Raw genomic sequence first — 19,741 nt, forward strand, 5'->3', positions numbered from 1 at the left:
ATTTTAAATGTGAGGGAGATGAAGAGTAATGTTTGAAAGCAGTAAAACTGTTTGAAACACAATGCTAATATATATACTTTAGAAACCAATATCAGTAACTAACCCATCCTTGTTACCATTTTCAAAGCAGGATTCTAAAAGATACTTGCTTCTTCTTTGTGACACACATGTCCTGAATAAAATTCAATCCCTTTCACTTGCTTAAAAAAAGCGAGTTAGCCCAGGAGAGTGGATGAATAGAGCCAGCAAAATTCTATTAAAATAACATCAAAGTGTTAGTATGCATTCATTTTTCCCAAACTATTGACTTTAATCAAATCTGTGTTTTCAGTGGAGCTTATTAGAGTTGCAAAATATCCGGTGCTGATCCAGCTTGGTTTACGATAATGGACGGCATTGGGAGCAATAAGACCAATTTTCAGTGCTTTTGAAATTCTGTCTTCCTGTCAGTTCTTTACCAGTGATATCCAGGTGTCATTTCTGTTCATATAAGCTGTGGAAATAGAGAACCACCTCTCTGCCTGGTCTGTGACTAGTATTTCAGAAATACTCTCTCTCCTGGATTTTTTTTTTTGGCAGTGTGCCTCAAGAGTTACTCTGCCCAGTTTTGTCTCCTAATTTTCAGTGCAGCTTTCCCTCATTTCTTTCCCCCCCATTAAACTGGAAACAACTCATTTGTAGCAAATATTTAAAAAAAAAAAAAAAAAAAAAAGCCCTATACATCTAAAAAACCCCAGCCTTTTTGGAATGAGAGGCCAACAATCCGTAAATTTTCTCCTTGAAGTTTTTGACACAAAATGGGGTTGAGCTTCAGGTTTTGAAGTCGTCTATGTCACTCTGGTCCCAAAGTCCACATCAAAAGGCTATCTGATTCCCTGTTGGTTTTCATCCTATTTATTATGTAGCGAATATAGTATATTTATTTTGCACATAGTTTGGTAATATTTTACACTACTGTTTGCAATGGTTTGAATATTGGAGAGAACAAAGCAGGAGTCATCAAGTCTACTTTTTGCAAACCTTAAATTAAATAGGCTTGGTAACGTGAAAAAACAGAATCAAATCTATTCTTCAATTGGCTAGCCAGCTTGGTAGTTAATTGCAGGTTTTTTTAATATGTACAAGGAACATGGCTGTAGTATATTAATTTGCAAATACAACAAAGTGCTTTCCCACTCCAAGGAATTTTAATGTGGAGAGGCAAGAAACAAGGAGGGTAGTAGTGGTTGCTAAGCCGGGTGACTGATTCCAGAGATACTTGTTCTTTCTATCTCTGCTGGTTTGCTCAGACTAGTCTGAACCTCCGTGTTTGCACGTACTGAGCTTCTCTGATTTAACAGGCATTGAGGCAAGCAAGCTTTAGCCATCTGACAAAAGCCGAGACTAGAAAAAATCCCAGTGACCCAGCTTGTGTATCAGAGCATATTGACATGAATGTATTTACGGTTTGGAGCTATACCTTCTCATAACCACATTTTTGCCATATGGTGTGCACCTGTGGATAGCTGACAGCACATTTCAGTACAGTGTGACTTTTTTTGGGTTCAAACTTGCCTTGTTAAATCTCCCCAGCTATGGACAGCAAAACTATGTATACAAAAAAGCTTTTCAGAGGGAAGGATAAAGGCTAATGGATTTTAATGATTCTATATTTTTCCAAATAAAAATAGATGGGACATTATCCTTAACATCTGCTGGTGTTTTCTTATACAATAGGATCTAGCTCCTTAAAAGTGGTCTCGGAATGTTTCATGTGAGCTAGTATTATGATCCTTTATGCAGGTGACCCAGGGAAAAAGGGACTTGCCCAAGGACACCCAACAAATCGTGCCAAAAGCAGAACTCAGCTCCCCAGCTGTGTCCTGGACAGCCATGCACCCACAAAGGGCCCATTGAAAGCACTGTTGATGAAGAGGTTTCCCCCATACACTTGGGCTTCACAGTGGTCTTTCTGAAAAGCAGTAATAAATAGATGAAGGGATTGTGGAGCTTAGAGATGCGTGGTGTGCTTGGTGGCGTGTCACTCAGCCACTGAAATAGCATAATTGCCAGGAAGCTTGGGAAAGCTCTGCTCATCCTGGGCTCTGTCTACTGGGTCTGAGGAATATAACAAGACTGATTCCCATCTGAGCTTGAAGGCCATAAAAAAAGGGCAATCTCCTCAGTGCCTTGCTGTTCCCACTATGATAGCAGTATTATGCTGTGAAACATTAAAATGTCCAATAATCCTGCTTTCTTCTCTCTGGCTGGGCGCAATGATGAAAGCAAATGCTTTCAGAGTCCACAATTTGATTTTGGGTGTAAGGTACCCTACCACACAGGCCAAAGGGTAAAGGGAGAAGATGCAATTGGGCATAAGGTTATAAGAGGAGACTCAATTTCTGGGACTTGAAATTTAATTTTTAGTGATTCTTCTTTAATGTACGACTTTGTGTGTTTCACATGTACTTTCTCACTGCTTCTTTACACGACTCGTTCTGTGAAAGTTGGTGGTGACAATGCAAATGTTGAGATGCTTAGATTAGAAGTATGATGAGTATTATATTAAAGTGACTTCCCTTTCAGGAATTATAACTTAATCAACACAAATATTTGCAGCAGTAACTGTACTTGCAGTTCTGATACTGAAATTCGTACCCAAGACCCAACAGACCAATTTCCACTTCAGCGTTTTGCATTACAGCAAGGAAGGTAGTCGGGTTTTGCCCCCAGAAAGTGCAGGGACAAGAAAAGGGGCCAATTTTTTTTAAAAAAGCGGGGAGGAGCCCCGCGCGTGGTGTGCGGGAGCCCCGTTTCCCGGGGAAGCTGGTGATGCCGGGCAGGCCCCGCCTGCAGACAGCCGCGCAGAGAAGCGCGCTGATCGCCACTAAGAGGTTAGCAGCTCGCCAGAAGCCCGAAGCTGCGGGGAGGCGGCGTTAGTTTTAGTTCATCACAGCCGTGGTTCGTTGTTCAGCAGCGAGACGCGCTGACCGTGCCGGGACTGCTGCGGCCGCCGCAGCCCAGCCCCGGGGAGGCAGCAGGCCGCCTCGGGCCCCGCCCCCTGCGCAAGCCCCGCCCATCCCTCGCCGCCTGTCACTATCCGCACCGCGGAAGGGGTCGGAGGTCTTCGCGGGAAGGCGGGGTGGTAGCCCGAGTCACGTGACGGTGCCAATATGGCGGCGCCGTGGCGGTGGCGCGGTGGCGGCCGCTGAGGGAGGTGCGTCTCTTCCGGATGATGGGGCCGCGGCGCGGCCGCAGACTCTGAGCGCCGGCCCCGGCGACCCCCTGCCTGCCCCGCGGCGGGGCCGCCCCGCCATGCAGCCCCCGGCCCGCGAGCAGGACGCCCGCACCAAGAGCATGTTTGTGTCGCGGGCCCTGGAGAAGATCCTGGCAGAGAAGGAAGCGAAGCGGCCCCCGCACGGACAGCTGCGGAGAGCCTGCCAGGTGGCGCTGGGTGAGTCCGCCCGGCACGGCACGGCACGGCACGGCACGGCACGGCACAGCCCGCGGGACTCCCCCGCCTCTGCCGGGCGCCGGGCTGGGAGCCGCGACCCCTCCCCGGCCTGGGGGGATGGCAGAGGGCACCGCTGGCGGCGGGGGGGGGGGGAAGAATCCCTGCTCGCCCTGTCCGGCGGGGGCAGGAGGCCGTGCTACCGCCCCGGGTGGTGTCCTCTGCCACGTCGGATCCCCGGCGGGGTGCGAGCGAGTCCCGGGCCCCCAGCTGCGAGGCTGCCGGCCGGGGCCCCGGCTGAGCTCGGGACTTTGGAGTGGGGGGAAAGTTCTCTCTCCAACACGAGACCCGCAAATACGAGGGGGAACCCCCAAATATCTCTTTAATTAAGTTCTGGTCTCGATATGAAACAAAAGGGGCTTGGGTTTGTCACTTTAGAACCAATTTTGAGAAAATTGATTATAAGCTTTTATAGGAAACAGGCTGTTTAAGGCCCTCGACTTGCGGAGTCTCAAATCTCCCAAGGCTAGTAATCTGACATCTTATCTCCAACTCGTGGTTGGACTGGCTAAAAGCTGTTAGCAGCATAGCCAAATATACGCAATGTCTGTGGTGTCTTGCAGAACTGAAAATACTTTTTGTGAAGTTGGTGGACTGGTCCTGAAATTTTCTGCAAGTACAAATTGATGATATACGTCTCTGTGTTAAAGTTATGAAAACATATGGTGTGTCATGAAGCGGAAGAAGTAAGCTGGGCAAAGCAGTATAGCTCTTACGGTTGGAGTTCTCAGTGGCCTTTCTTAATTTGCAAAAGTGACATGTCTCTTAGAGTTTTGGTTGCTTTGCACCAATATTTTTCCTTTAATTTGGGAACATTTGCTGTGTCCAGAACAGAAGAAAAGACAGCTTGGATATGTAAGGAGACTGGGCAGATGCAAATTCTGTCCAATGCGCAGTGAAAGCTAGCTTGAAAAATAGCTGTCATTTCTATCTTCCTTCCCACAATCCTTATCTTCAAGAAATTTGTAGGAGCTAATTGTAGTGATAGTAGATCCAGAGAAAGGTAACCAGATAGAAGGGTATTTTTTTATTATTATTTGAAGTTGACATTGTGAGCAATAGTATTAACACGTGTGCTCCAGCGATTAGAGACTACTTTTCCTACTTGCTTCCTTTTCCTGATTTCTTCCCCAACAACCCCAACATGCACCCAACCCATTTACAGGACTGGGAACCTGTTTTGCTGCTATGTAATTATATTTAGCGGGTGAGAAAGGGAACTTCCTTGAAAGATTAGTGAAGGTCTTTATCTTTGTTAACACATCAAAGACTATGATTTTGGGAGAGGGGTATTGTGCAATAGCCACCTATTAGCATTTGCATGTTGGGTTATAACTATTCTATGTCTGCATATTTTAAGGTACAGTACATTTCAGGGTAGCTAATGCTTGTGATGATGGACTTTTTTTTTGCTAGCCTTGCTTGGAAAAAAAAGTCCATGTGCTTTCCTGGGCTAAAGCAGAGGTCAGCATGAATAGATAACCTCCTGTTGCCCAACTGTCCTGCCCTAGCAGGGCCTTGATTACTGTACTAAAGGATCTCTGTTATATTTAGTGAATGTTTTTGCACCATTTTAAGCTACCAATATGAATGTGGTTTCTTTTACTTAGGTGTGATTTTTTTTTTTTTCCCAAATTTCATTCTGTTTAGGTTAAGCTCTTTTTTACTCAAATGAAAAAATAAGTTTTGTTTACATATACTTAGGTTTAATTGAACTTATACTTTATATTAACTAAGACTGTGACTTCAGTTTCAAAAGTGTTAACTTAATTATCAAGACCTGTGCAACAGTAAATGTGCTAGGAAACATGGGAAGAACATTACTGCAGTCTGAGGAATTCAGACCGAACTTCGTAATCTACACAAACTATTATTATTATTATTATTATTCTTCAAAACACTGAAGATCCTTTCATCCATAACAAAGTCCAGTTAACTCTATAATTAATTCAGTTTGAGAGAAATGCGAAGTTAACTTTATGAAACTGGTAATTGTGTCAGCTGTTGTCTTCTGGTTTTTCTTTTCGCCATGTCACACTTCGAATAATCCCTTTCTACCTCTTACTAAATTCCATTTGCTGTGCCATCTTATTTATACAACGGTCTTTTTAATGGAGCCTCGAGGTATTGTACCATTTATAAACCAGTCAACATAGGCACAGGTCATGTGTAAGTGATACCTGCTCTTGGTACTAGGGAAGTCTGCGATGCATCTTTTTTCTGACTAGAGAGGAACTGGTGTATTCTACAACTGCCTAATGTAAATTAACCTGCAGCTATTTCTACAATTTCTGCTGTAGCGTTACTGCAGTAGTGTGTCTGTATATGCTTTAAATTTTTTGTTTAGTGAGACAGAGGAATATATTTCTAACTGTGGGAATGATACCCTTGTTTTCTTTTACGAGTTCTTTATTGTTTTGAGTGTGTTCAACTCCTAAGAAATTAAGTAAATTACTACTGAAAATTGTTGTTGTTCTTATATAGGAAATAAGGTATTCTTTCATTCTAATTTTAATCTGTTCTAATAATTTTAATCGTTCTAACTTTAAACTGTTCTTACCCTTTTTTCTCATCCTTTCCCAGTAATACACCTTTCACTGGACTAATACTGTACAGTTTTGGACTGCAAAATATCTTCATGACTTTGTAGAAATGAGAAGTAACATAGGCTCATGTAGGACCTAAACACGAGAAGTGTGGAAGAAAAGGAACAAAACCAGTTCCCAGTGGTGGTTTTTTTGGTGTTTTTTTTTCTCTGTCCACCCCCTCCTTTGAAATATACAGTGTTAATGTTGAGTAAGTACAGTTTGAATAGATTCCTTCATTCAGTCTCTTGCTTCATCGGTAGGTGTAACGGTTGTATCCTGTACTCTTAGTGCCAGTAAGCCCCAGGAGAGAGTGGAAGAAATGGAGGTTTTTAAACAGAGAAGCTGTTCTGCTCTGCTTTAGAAAACTGTGTTTTTAAGAAAAGTTGTTTTCAACAGACAGCGAGTGTATTGTATAAAAATAGTTGCTTAATAAGCATTTGCATTGAGCTCTGTGTATACATGGTTCTTAGTAAATCTACTGAAATAATCTCTGTCCTGAAAAATTTACAGTGGAACACAGACAGTGTGTATCACAGCAGTTCATATTGGTCTAATGCTAATTGTGCACCTGGGTCTCTCACATAAACTATTAGGATTGTTTTTAATGATATACTGTGCAGCCTGCCTGGTTATGTGACCTTCTTTGCTTGCCTAGGCACCTCCACGTGCATATCTTTGAAGTTTGTAAACAGCATAATTTGTTTAGTTAGCTTGTTAATGAGTTTAAAAATAATAATCTCTTAAACCATGCCTTCACTTAAGAAGCTAGTTGTGCGTTTTAAGAAGTCTCTGAGTATAAATGTCACGTCTAAAATGAGCCTGTGTTTCTGAGTTCAGTAGCCTTTTGGCTAGCATGTTTTGAGAACACTGGGTCAAAGAGGAGCTAATCTGGCTTCATTGTGGCAGCCTTTTCTAAAGGGTTCTTTATAGATCGATAGAATCAATAAATGCGGGGTGTTGGGTTTTTTTTTTTTGATTTAAGTTTAAGGCAGCCTGGAATTAGGCAATGCAGTAGACTTTACCGGGTTGGGGGGAGGGAAGCTTTTGCTGCTGTTCCATGTGTTTGTATTGGCACTGCTGTCTGGTGTTCTGACAAGCTATGGAAAGACATTGCTTGTGCCCTTGTGCTAACACAAGCTATGCCATTTTTCTGCACAGGAAAGAGTTTTCTTCCACTGAGACAAACTTGACTGTACATTAGGTTGCATCTAATTGCAGGCAGGCAATTATTTCCTCCATTTTAATATATAGTTTTGAATACAAGCAAACCACCCATCTAATACAGAATGGTAGTTACTCTCAGCATGAGCTTCATCCTGCTTTTATTATGGCCAGAAGCTCTGGAAGAAATTGTTGCAAGGCCTTGCTTGTTGTTCCAGTTGTGTTGCCTGGTAGGAATGCTGAAAGGCTTGTGTCGAGTGGGCAGCACACGTAGTGCCCAGAGTTGAAGGTGTTTCTGACTGAAGTAGATGTGATGTGTGCCGACACATTCTGGCCTTAGCTTTAGTACTGAAAGCACCAAGTGAGGCGTCAGTGTTGTGCTGTGATAACCAAACGTTGACCAAAATTCAGGCTGCGTTCTGTAGCTGTGGAAGGGAATTGAGCTGTGCCCCTTAATTCTGTGACTGGAAGAGGAGAGTGACAGTGGCAGTAGGATTCTGGAAGCTAACTGTGCCTGGTCAGGGCTTGGCAACAGACTTCAATTAGGCAACAATTTCTGTTTCACTCACTTTTGGTGGTCAGACCACCAAATGAGTGCTTCAAGTGTGGAGATTTCCAAACTATTTTGATGCAATCAGTAGCAGAGGCATGCCTGTAACTTGCTTTTGTCCTTTCATTTATTCTTTTTGGCCAGCATTATTTATTAAAATACTGTTGTGGTGCAGATGGTTTTATATGGCTTTAGAAAAACCTTTATATAATAAAATTGTGGGGAGCTTGGTCAGGCCTTGGTTAGATTTTTTTTTTTTAAATGTATGGAGTATTTCTGAGAGTCAAATTGTCCAAGAGACCCCCCTCCAAGGGACCCCCCCACCCAACAGGTCCTCGCTGTCCACCTCCCACAAATAGTATGATAGAATGAAGATGGTGTATATGACCTTCAATTTTCCTTCTGCCATCGGCTGGGTGCAGTGGGAATAAGGATGCCAAAACTGAGCTGGATTAACTGAGACAAGTTTTGAGTAATAAGCTGGCCAGACTAGTGGACACTGAACAGGTTTCAGTTTCCGCTCAAGGATCACAAAAGTTAGGCTTTGCCACAACTTCTGAAGTGGCAGCTGCTGAGGAGGAGTGGGAAGTGGGTGACTGTCCAAACAAGAAAACCCCTAAAGAAAACTCACATTCACTGAGCTAGATGTATCAAATATGGATTTTTTTACTGTATCTCTGATGATATTCACATTATTGATCTGCCAATGGTGAAAAAAATTGGCAGCAACTTTTTAATAGGTAAAATAGCTTTCTATTTCATATGCTATAGAAATACCTGTGAGTATTCAAAAGGTGTCTGGTCTGACCTGACCAAAACATTATCAAATTAAGCAAGCCTTTTATTTCCAAACTAGACAAATTATCATTTTTAGTGCAAGGAGGTCCACTTGGCCAACTTGGGCAGTCTTTCTGCTTTGGAAAAAATAAACTTAGTTCAGAAAGTGTGGAGTTTTTGCAATTGTTAAAAAAAAAAAAAAAAGAGAAAAAACTGTAAACCCTAGTTCTGCAAGGTTTCTGAAATACAGCATTAACTGTGGTATAGCTGACCACCTTGGTGGCATCCTGCTGTACTTGGGATTCTGGCTGTAGCTAAAATATGCCTTTCTCTGCCAAGACCTGGAGGCAGGACTAAGCATTCTGAATGTGTAAAGCTACCCAGAAAACTCTGTTTTAAGTAACCAGCTCCTGTAGGTGACAGGAGTACACTGCTCTAATAGGAAGACAGATCTAAATAGGGACACGATAAATTGGTGGGTCCTTTCGTATATGTTATCCTCAGTAGCTCTGTGGATCATAATATGGTGTTAAAGATGGGAAATCAATAAAATCAAGAGGACTGAATTCAAATTTTGCTGACTTGAACTTCTCACTAGCCATCCTGGATACTGGAATGAAGAAAACAGCGATCCAAGAAGTGGTGCTGTGTTAAGATTCGCATTGTCTATCTGTTTGGCATGGGGACCCGTGGTTATTTCTTATCAACAGTCTCCATTCTGTGGACTCTCCTTACCAGCTGAAGCCTGAAGTATTAGGGGATGACGATGCTGGGTTTGCAGTGTTGCAGAGCTGCAGTTACTTCTAATTCTGAAATCTCAGGCACTGGGGCTTTGCGCTTGGCTCAGCTTGTTGCCTTGCCACTGGCTTGTGCAATATTGGAAAGTGAAAATTGTCTCTCCTTTACAACTACTGGGCATGGTTGTTTGCATGATGGACTTGATTAGAAAATGGTGGGCTTCTGAGCAGAGCCATGATGCATTGTGGGCCTGTGACTCTTCAATTTTTCTGTTGTCTATTCTTTTGTTGACTATAGGGTGGCTAATGTTCCTTCAGTTCTTGTTATATCATTTATTGCTAATGGATGTCATACTGCCTTTTTCGTGACTGCTGCCTGTGTTGGCTTTCATTAATGAGAGAGATGGCAGACAGAATAGCAAGTCCCCATCCTGGATGTAGTTGATATCACTCACAGCTTGTAGTTATACAGGTTTCCTCTGCATTTTGCTTCCATTTTCTCAATAAAATAGGGGTAGTAATGTTACAAAATAGGCATACTCCGCAAGGATTAATTCTTGTAACATTCATTGAATAACAGGATTGTGCAAAAAACTGTAATATGTGTTTGTTGCAGTCCTTGTTCATTGGTATGTTTTGTGTATTGATGCTTCTGAGAGAGAAGAAATTATGGAGGTTCACAGACAGGGCTGAAATCATCTGAGCTCTGAACATCTAATACCAAACAATGATGCCCCTCCAGAGTTGTGGAGAACAAGTACTGAGTGAAGGATCTGTTTCTGGTAGCTTTGCAATTGAAACAAGTTTTGTGGGCATGATAATTTGCAGGCATGTGAGATGGGGTGGCATGGACAGGATTCCACATGGTTGTAGCTGTGCAGCCTTACTATGTGTGCTATTTTTGATATTTTTTGTCAGTGTTCAAAGTATGTGCTTATGCGGTGTCTGGTGTAGTGCAGTTCTGGTCTGTGTTGTGCATCATGGTGATATGTTAGAAATCCTCAAAAAGCCATACTAGGATCTTTCGGATTTGCTCCTGTATACAATAGAAATGAAAGAAATACTTTTTTCCCTGTATTTGATTTTTATGAAAAGCTCCCTAAAAATTGTAATTAAAAAAAAAAGCTCTGCTGGCAAAATGACAGCATGCATTTAAGATTCCTTCTCTCTCGGAGAGTTTGTTTGTTCAGCTGATGTCATATTGTGACATTTAACAAAAGCGGCTAACTATCATTGTAGTTAACAGGAAGGTCTAATGCATTGAGCTTACGGCTTATGCAGTGGCTTAAAGACTTCTGCAGACCTGAGCTCTCTATGATGTAGACCTACTCTTGAAAAAAAATTGCATACTATACCTGTGTTTTCTAAAGACATCTTTTGTTAAAAATATTTGGAAAAATTAGCTTTTTCATGTAGAAGTTGAGAGATATGCCTTCCAATAAATGGTGTAACTGTCTACAATTTCTGAAGCTGAAGATGTTAGAGGAAAGGAATAACAAATACTGAAGTGTAAGACTTCTGGTTTGAAACAGTTTTGCTTTGTTACATTTTCCTTATTTGTGTTAATGATAGTTTATGTTGGGTGTTAAATGCTTTGATTTTTTTTTTTTCTTTCTTCCAGATGAAATAAAAACTGAGCTGGAAAAGCAAAGGTAAATTATTAACTGTTGTAAACTATGCCAGAAAACAGCAAGTGGAATAATTTAATAGTGGAAATGTAAGAATGTATATACATCATGGCAATGAGTTTGTGAATACCCAGTTACACACCTTTCTGCCAAAAACAAGATATGGCCCATGTGTTCCAATTACACGATGTTTGTGGCTATGGGTACTCAAGCCATAACTGCCTCCGAATTTCACTATGAAAAAATTGCAGAACTTCTAAAAGGTGCTAGTTTTTCAGATCCTTTTACTGGGTTTAATATAGCCTGATAGGAAATCATAAAGAGCAGTAGGTATCCTCTATTTGATAGTATATGCTCTTAACTACCTAGATCAAGAATATCAATTGAAATATTACTTAAATCCAAATTTTAAAACAATTTTCCAGCACTGTGCTATGATTTAAAATGAGAACCCAAATGTGTTTCTCTTTGCTTAGTATTCCTCATATGGGCCCTGTTTAATTCAGAATAACTTCGATCGCTCTATCATTAAGTTGTGTAGGAGTTTCCCAGTGTTTCAGGTAGTGGGACAGCGTTAGAGTGTAGTGAGGGAAGAGTTAAGTTGAAGAATATATGAAAAAGATCAGATGCAATATAAATAAATGTAAAGTGTTTTTTGCGTGATTTTTAAAGAAAATGGAACTTTAAGAAAGTATGTGTGCGAGAAACTTGCGTTACATTTGTATGCTGCTATGTACTGTTCAGCTTTAAATTTAGAAAAGGAGGAAGTGTAGTTTGCTGTGATATACATGTTTAGAAAAAATAATAACTCTTCTTATCTGACCTAGAGAAGGCACTGCTGCTCCACCAAAAGCAAACTTCATTGAAGCAGGTAAGTATTTCCTTCCATTTGAACTGGCCTGCCAGTCAAAGTCTCCACGCATTGTCAGTACTTCCCTGGATTGTTTGCAGGTAAGTGTTCTGTTTAAACTTGGACAGAGTGAAGTGGACAAACATGCAGTTGCAAAAATCTTGTGTGCTGTTGGCATTCTTAGAGTGAAGAAGTAATACTGTCCTGAGTACATACAGCTGGGCAGATACCCACTATGCCTACTTAGATGCATAAACCATGCAAAATGGGTTATTATCAGGCTTGGCTGAAAGTGCATCTTGTCAAAGTCAGAAGTGTGTCTCTGTTGTTCTGTAGTGAAGCAAGCCTTTATTGAAGGTCATGAATGCTTCCATTATTCAGTAAACATGTTTCACCTGTGGTGCTCCAAAAGGAATATTTACCATGCTGTTTCTTGTAGTGCTGATGTGATGGGAGGTCAGACTCTGGAATCTGTCTACCTTCTTCCTCCTTAGATTCTTACAGAAAAAACAAATGCATCTTAAGAACAGAACCTTTCTGTTGTGAATAGGTACAAAGATTGATGTTAAAAAACTTCGTCTGCTTACCATAGGAAGAAGTGGTCTGGGTGGAAAAAGCTTGTATTATCACTTACTGAATCTGTTTTGTCCTGATGTGTGAACAGTCCAAGTATTTGGTAGCCAGACTACTGATGGTGTTAAATTTTTGTGTTATAACTGGTTAAGTGAGGTATGCTGACTAAAACCCCCTTTTTATGCTGTACTTAACTGTCTTTTACTTAATAGCATATAATTGTCTAACCTGCATTCTTTCTACCTAGAAACTCATTGCATATGGACATATCACTGGCAATGCTCCAGACAGTGGAGCTCCTGGAAAACGACTGATTGACCGAATAGTTGAAACCATTTGCAATTGCTTTCAGGGTCCTCAAACAGATGAAGGAGTACAGCTGCAGATAATTAAGGTATTTTATTTGGTTCATTCTGGTGCAATGTTAATTTGCTTTCTCTGTCTTTGATTTTGTAACTGAAAAAGATTTTATGCAAAGCACTACTTAGGGCCCAGTTTCTTCATTTCTCACGCTGTTAGATGTGTCATTGAATTCAGGGAGGCTGTCACCACGTCGGAATTGGTGTGTGAAATGTATTTCTTCTTGGCGAAGCAGAACATAAGGGACTACTTTATAAATGTTTGTCCTTCTTTCTGGGATGAGCCATGGCCTGGATACTTTATCTTGCAGACAGCTCGATGTTCATCTTCTAGGCTAGTAATGCCCATATTCATTAGGCCAATGAATTGCTATCAGCCTTCAACTGAAGGCATTGTAACTGTGATGCAGTATCATGGCCTGCTGCTCTAGTCTGTCTGCTCTTATGTCCGTTTTTCCAGAGAGATCTGGAGCGTATCTTCTCAACAAGGCATAATAGTCCCAGTGGGCTAACATAGCTGATGTTAGAAGTTGGTGAACCTTCTAATAATCTAATCTGATGGTGGTATAGACCAATTGGCCCTTTCACAGAAATGAAGCTGTAGAATATCATGATAACTGTTTTGTTTGGAGGTGGAATATCTCCTTTAGTGGAAAACTAGTTGTGATAAAACACTTTAACAGCTCAGGAGAGAACAGAAATGGAAGTTCTGTTAAACTTTCTTTGATTTGAAATGTCAAAGAAATGATAAGAACTAGAAGTTCCTTATGATGTCTTATAATCAGCTAATGTGTTTCATAACAAACCCACTGATTATTATGGAAGATCTGCATGAAGTTTATTGCTGCCTACTTACTCAGATTTCATTTTTACTGTGTTATGGACTTTTTCAGGCTCTCCTCACTGCAGTAACATGTCCGTATATAGAAATTCATGAAGGAACAATTCTTCAGACTGTTAGAACCTGTTACAACATCCATCTGGCCAGTAAAAATCTTATTAATCAGACAACTGCCAAAGCTACCCTCACGCAGATGTTAAATGTCATTTTTACACGGATGGAAAATCGAGCTGTATGTAACTATTACTTTTGCTCATCTCAAATGTTTAGGCTTGACAAATGAACAGAAAACTTTATTATTTTTATGGGCCTGTCATTGTAGTTGGATATCGATTTGTAATTTTTAAAAAAACTGTCAAATCCTGCAGTGTAGCATACTGACTGATTAAAAATAAAATATGAAGCTTATTGCTCATAACAAGGTTTCACATTGTAGTTTCTGCCAAATGGCTTTGTATAAACAAATGATGGGATGCTTTTAAAATAAGCTCGAAGCGCATCTTTTTAATTTGACTGGCCAAGTGATTATATTTTCACTGTTTCTTTCTTGTTAACATGTGAATTCACAAAGGAACATCAGTCATCATAGAAATCTGTTTTCGCTTATCATGTTTTGTGCCTTAGATTAACTTTTTCATATTGGTTTTTTAAGATACAAGAATCCAGAGAAGTAGAAAAAACAAATCAGTAAAAATCCCAATCTCCTGCAATTCAAGTGGTGACCAGGTCTCCAAAAATGGGTCAGCTGAAGCACAGCTATCAGGAAGGCAAAGCCAGTGCTCCTGTAAGTGTGGAGTTAACGAACGGTGAGCCTGAGAGGGCAGAAAATGGACACGTGAAGTTGGAGCAGGATCTGACTCTTTCAGCATCAGGTGAACAAGAATAGGTTGTGTCTATTGCTTTCAGTTACAAAGTTTCTGTTGGAAAATTCTCTTTTAGGCTGTTTTGGGGAGAAGTGACTGGGGTTATTGGCTCAAATCACGCTTGCATTTTCTCAGTAGTTATTCAGAGTATACAGGCCATCCTTGGCTTCTGTCTGCACCGTTATAACCGTTGAAGAAAGGCTCATGTTTTCCCTAGAATTCTAGTAAAACTATATATAAAGTTTATGTATATAGAATTATAATGGAATTTGACTTGATTAGGTTGGTAAAGGGGAAGAAAAGGAAGAGAATAATCATGGTACGTGGGGAGTGACAGAATCACTTTGAGGTAATTGAATTCCTGTGGTAAAAATAATGTGTATTATGAAGACCTTATCATAAGCATATACTGTATCTAAATTAGGAACGTAGGAGATTCCAAAACTAAAAGTTTTTAACAGTTGATAAGTACAAATGACAAAATCACTGCATTAAAAATACCAATGCTTTGATTTAAACAATGGAAATAACATCAGTGAGTATTTTTGCATGACTTCTTGGAAATGGCTTTAGAGGAGACCTACTGAAGAAAATCTGTCATTTTTAACCCTTCTGCCTCGGTCATGTTTCTCCTTTTAATCATCTTCCTAAACAAAAGTACTAAAATCAAAATTATCTCTTTGTGTGTTTCATTAGAGGAAACAACTGATGGAGGAAAGGAAATGGTTAAAGGCATCTTGGAAGATGTGGTCAAGTCAGCTGTGAAAGGTAGCAGAATCTTCTAAAGTAAAACAGATGCATGTGTATTGCCAAACTTTTCCATGCTTTTATAATCACAGGAGTGAGTTATTTTTAGTTACTAAGTATCTGTCCAGAACACCTACTAAGGCAGTAAGAACAGGTTTTTATTGTCTCACAATATTATTCTTTTGCTGGTAGCTGAGAAACTTTCTAGTTTACCAGTGCTGCTTCTGTCCCACTTGACTGTAGAGCTTCACAAAGTCATGGGATAAAAAAGCTCAATGGGTGACTTTAATCGGTTTTCCTTTTTCCCCTTTAGTGGCTGAAGAAAAGCAGATAACAGAAACAGTTAAGGCTCTACCTGCATTAGAGACTGCAGATATTGCTCTTTCTGGCTCTAGTAACGAAAATGTACAAACAAATGGGATACCAGACGATGGGCAATCTGTTTCCTCCACTGATAATCTGGTAAATAACTTCACTGGATGCTAATGTATATTTAGGAAAGGAGAAATGTTTTTACTGTGCCAACTAATACAGTGGGATTTTGGGGAAGGAAGGGACAGAAGCTTTAATGTATGTGTCCTGCTCAGGTTTGAAAACAAAGCAGCAACTGCAATTTAAGTAGATATTGAAAACAACTGTTCTAAAATTTATTATGATAGTTGTATTTTAATACAGGGTAGGGGAGGAAGGGAGGAGTCAGTCAACATGTGTGAAAAGATCCAGATCACTTGTAGTCCTGTTCAGGTTTAGTTTGAACTTTGCCAAATGTACTGTTCTTTTAATCTGTAGCTAATTCTCAGAGGAGCTGTGGAATCTTCCTAATTACTCTGTTCCTTTGTCTCACTAAGGATCTAATGTTGCCTTTCTTGCTCTCAAGGAAACAGATGTATCTGGACATCAAGCTGCTGCCAAATTTTCCCATGTTCTACAAAAGGGTGCTTTCCTTGTGTTCAGGTCATTGTGCAAGCTGTCCATGAAACCACTTGGTGATGGACCACCAGATCCCAAGTAATGAGATTGTATTTATTACACTGTCTTCTTCAGGTAGCTTTTGGAGACAGTTAAGTAGCTGCTGTAGAGTAAAGCAGGTATTCAAAATTCACCTGTCAGGCCCTTGTTTCATTAGCTTGATGAATCTAGGGTTAAAACTTACTTCAAATTATCAAAAATGTAATACTTGAGGGGTTTGGGGTTTTTTTTCTGTAATGGGCTTATTAATCTTATTGGTTGAAGTGGCCTTGACTATAGTATTTGTGAAGCTTTAGATGGGGGAGTGGCAAAATGCTTCTTAGTAGCACCGAGTTGCATTTAATATCCTAATCGAAGATGTTAATACTCCTGGAAAATATCCAAGTTAAGATGGTAGATGTTGTCCAAAATCACTTCCAGGCTGATTTCTACCCCTTCTGCTCCCCGTGTCGAAATGAATTGGAATAGCAGTCATTTCTTCCTGACATGGAAAAAATGCTATAGTGCTCATGTTGAATAGAAGTATGTATTCAGAAATACAATAAAAATATAAATAATGTTGAATTTTTTTCTAGATCCCATGAATTGCGTTCTAAGATAGTGTCTCTCCAGCTTCTTCTCTCAGTACTGCAGAATGCTGGGCCAGTTTTCAGGACACATGAAATGTTCATCAACGCAATCAAGCAATATCTTTGTGTAGCATTATCTAAAAATGGAGTATCTTCTGTTCCTGATGTATTTGAGCTCTCGCTTGCCATCTTTCTCACTCTGCTTTCAAATTTTAAGACCCATTTAAAGATGCAGATTGAGGTGAGAGACTTTTTATCTATCATTTGGATGATGCTGTACTTATCAAATAAAAATACTGCAATGATAAAAAGACAGCTGGAACTTAATGTCTTAGTTTTGTCTGCTTACTAAACTAGTATATTTCTACTGTGTTCAAATGCTAATATGCATGAGATTATATTCTTCAAGAGAAATTATTGAATAGAAATTAATTTGTACGTTTGATATGGTTCTAGTAAGTTTCAGATCATCAGGTCCTTTACCTCATTTATTTTACAGGTGTTCTTCAAAGAGATCTTCCTGAATATTCTAGAGACTTCTTCAAGCTCCTTTGAACACAAATGGATGGTGATTCAGACTTTAACAAGAATTTGTGCAGGTATTTCCATTATTGTGAAAAGCAGTCACTTCCTCTGGCAGCAGATGAAAATGATTCTGAAGACAAATGCCACGTACAATGTTTAAGTGTGAAAAATTGAATTTGATCCCATAGTGCTTAGGTTAAATGTCTGGACTCATCCCCATTGCCTCCTTCAACTGGCTGATTCTTTTTAAAAATGCTGTTGCACTGAATCCTAATACTTGCACTTTCTTTTATTTTCAAGATGCCCAGTGTGTAGTGGATATTTATGTTAACTATGACTGTGATTTAAACGCTGCTAATATATTTGAACGCCTTGTAAATGATTTGTCCAAAATCGCACAGGGAGGAAGTGGGCATGAGTTGGGAATGACGCCTTTACAGGTAAGAAAAACAGCCTTGAAGATAAGGTACTATTTTTTCATAAATGGTGCTGTCTCTGCATAGTTATTGATAATTCATATTGTTTGTAACCTACTGATGTTACTTACTTTTTATTAGTTAGCTCATTTGCAGTTGGATGCTGAAGCAGTACGATTAATTTACTTTGTGATTTTGCCGCATTTTTGCGTTGTGACACGAGGCTTGCTCTGGGCTCTTCTGTTGGGCTGCCATGGAAGAGAGAATCAAATGAGCTTTCCTCTGCCTTACTCAAGTGGCTTTCCTTCTGGGACTTATGAACCAGCAGTACCTTTGTCTTGTGTTTGCTTTGCAAATTTTTTATGCCCTATCTCCACCACAAGTATTTTATTTTTAAAATTGTACTTTCCCAGTCCTTAGAGGGAGAGTAAAGTATAGACTGCTTTCAGTAAGAGCATGTATTTCTGACATTTGGCCTTGCCTATAGCACTGTTTTTCTAGCCCAGCCTAATGGCTTTCAGGGCTGAAGTGAACTTGGTGCCAGCGTTGGTGTCAGAGCTGAGTGCACCTCACACCTTCGATTAGAATTGTATCAATGCTTGCTTGATTGTTGGTTTTTTGTTTTCTTTTTTTCCCCTGTGGTCCTTTGACCAGAAAATGGAAGTGAAAACCAGGAGACCTTTGTTTCAGACTTTGAATAGAACTGTTTACTGTACACCTGAGGTAGCGAGACACTTGTCTTGCTTGTGGAGAGATCTGACACTGTAGAGGCTTACTGGATGGTCATAATCATTCATACAACAAAGCTGCATTTAGGATTTGGTGTATATTGCCCCTTGGTTGTACTCATCAGTTGTCAATAGACAATCTGCTTAAAGCAGCTGGAATGTCTTCTGTTGTCTGTCTGGTTATGGTTGCCCTTGGCCTGGATGTATCCAACCTAAGTAGTCAAGGGGCAGAAACTTTGTATAACCAATAGACTTCCCCAAACTGACGAACTTTAAGATTTGAATGGTGTGATGTAATGCCTTCCTTCTAAAAACTTGTAGATATACATATATTGGTTTGTGGTTTTGGTGTTTGTTTCTGGTTGGTTTTGTGTTTGGTGTTTTTTTTTTTTTAGGAACTAAGCCTGAGGAAAAAAGGACTTGAATGTTTGGTTTCTATTTTAAAATGTATGGTAGAATGGAGCAAAGACCTTTATGTGAACCCCAATCATCAGGCTAGCTTGGGTAAGGTTGTTTCCTTATGGAGAGACTAATTCGTTTAATAAGTTTGTCCTTGTATTTATTCAGTGTTTAGAAGCTATTTGGAAGTGTTGATGCTAGGTTTTTACATAACAATTTTTTTAATACAAATGACGTATTTACAAACAATTGTTAATGTTGTTGCAGGAACCTACTCTCCAGGTGTCTGGTTCAAATAACCAGGTTCTCTTTTAAGAGCTTTAGCCGGGACATTGTCTACAGTATAAAAGCTGGCTTGTATAGAACAAGACGTGGCAAATCTTGCAGTTACTAAGTTGAAGTGCAATAATTTCTCCATAGCTTCTGCTGCTCTTCTGTCTTTTGAATGATTATTTTAGAATTGCATCGATACAGCATCTTCATGTAGTGTAGACTGTCAAAAAGTATACATGGTAAAACATGAATATTGACTCATAAATTTCTACTAAAATTTTACAACTAAAAGCTTTTGACTGAACAGGATAACTTTAAGTCCTGCCTTCTTTATAAATAGGTTCATATAAACCATCTGAACAGGAAATGGCTGAAGGTAAATGCCTTGAGAGTGGAGGGAGACGGAGTAGTGTCAGTTCCTTGGACTCCACTGTGTCATCAGGAGTTGGAAGTGTTGGTACCCAGACTGCTGTCCCAGATGATCCTGAGCAATTTGAAGTCATGAAGCAACAAAAGGAAATGATTGAACATGGGATAGAACTGTAAGTCCAGTATGACAGGAAAATTTCACTAGTAAAAAAAACTATGAGTACAACCATATTGTTAGTTATGGTCTTACACAGTCAAACCTGCAGGGACACTTACAAATTGATCTTAATGCTGAAGACTCTTGCCTGCTGTTCTCAAGAGCTAATGCT

General features: G+C 40.0%; 1 pseudogene; it reads left to right on the forward strand.

The window, feature by feature from the left end:
• The first annotated feature begins 3,294 nt into the window (after nucleotides 1-3,294).
• LOC132321200 (brefeldin A-inhibited guanine nucleotide-exchange protein 2-like) overlaps nucleotides 3,295-19,741 on the forward strand; it is a 36,239-nt pseudogene continuing 19,792 nt past the window's right edge.

The sequence above is a fragment of the Gavia stellata genome, unplaced genomic scaffold (assembly GCF_030936135.1).
Source record: "Gavia stellata isolate bGavSte3 unplaced genomic scaffold, bGavSte3.hap2 HAP2_SCAFFOLD_68, whole genome shotgun sequence".
In the NCBI taxonomy this organism is placed as follows: Eukaryota; Metazoa; Chordata; class Aves; order Gaviiformes; family Gaviidae; genus Gavia; species Gavia stellata.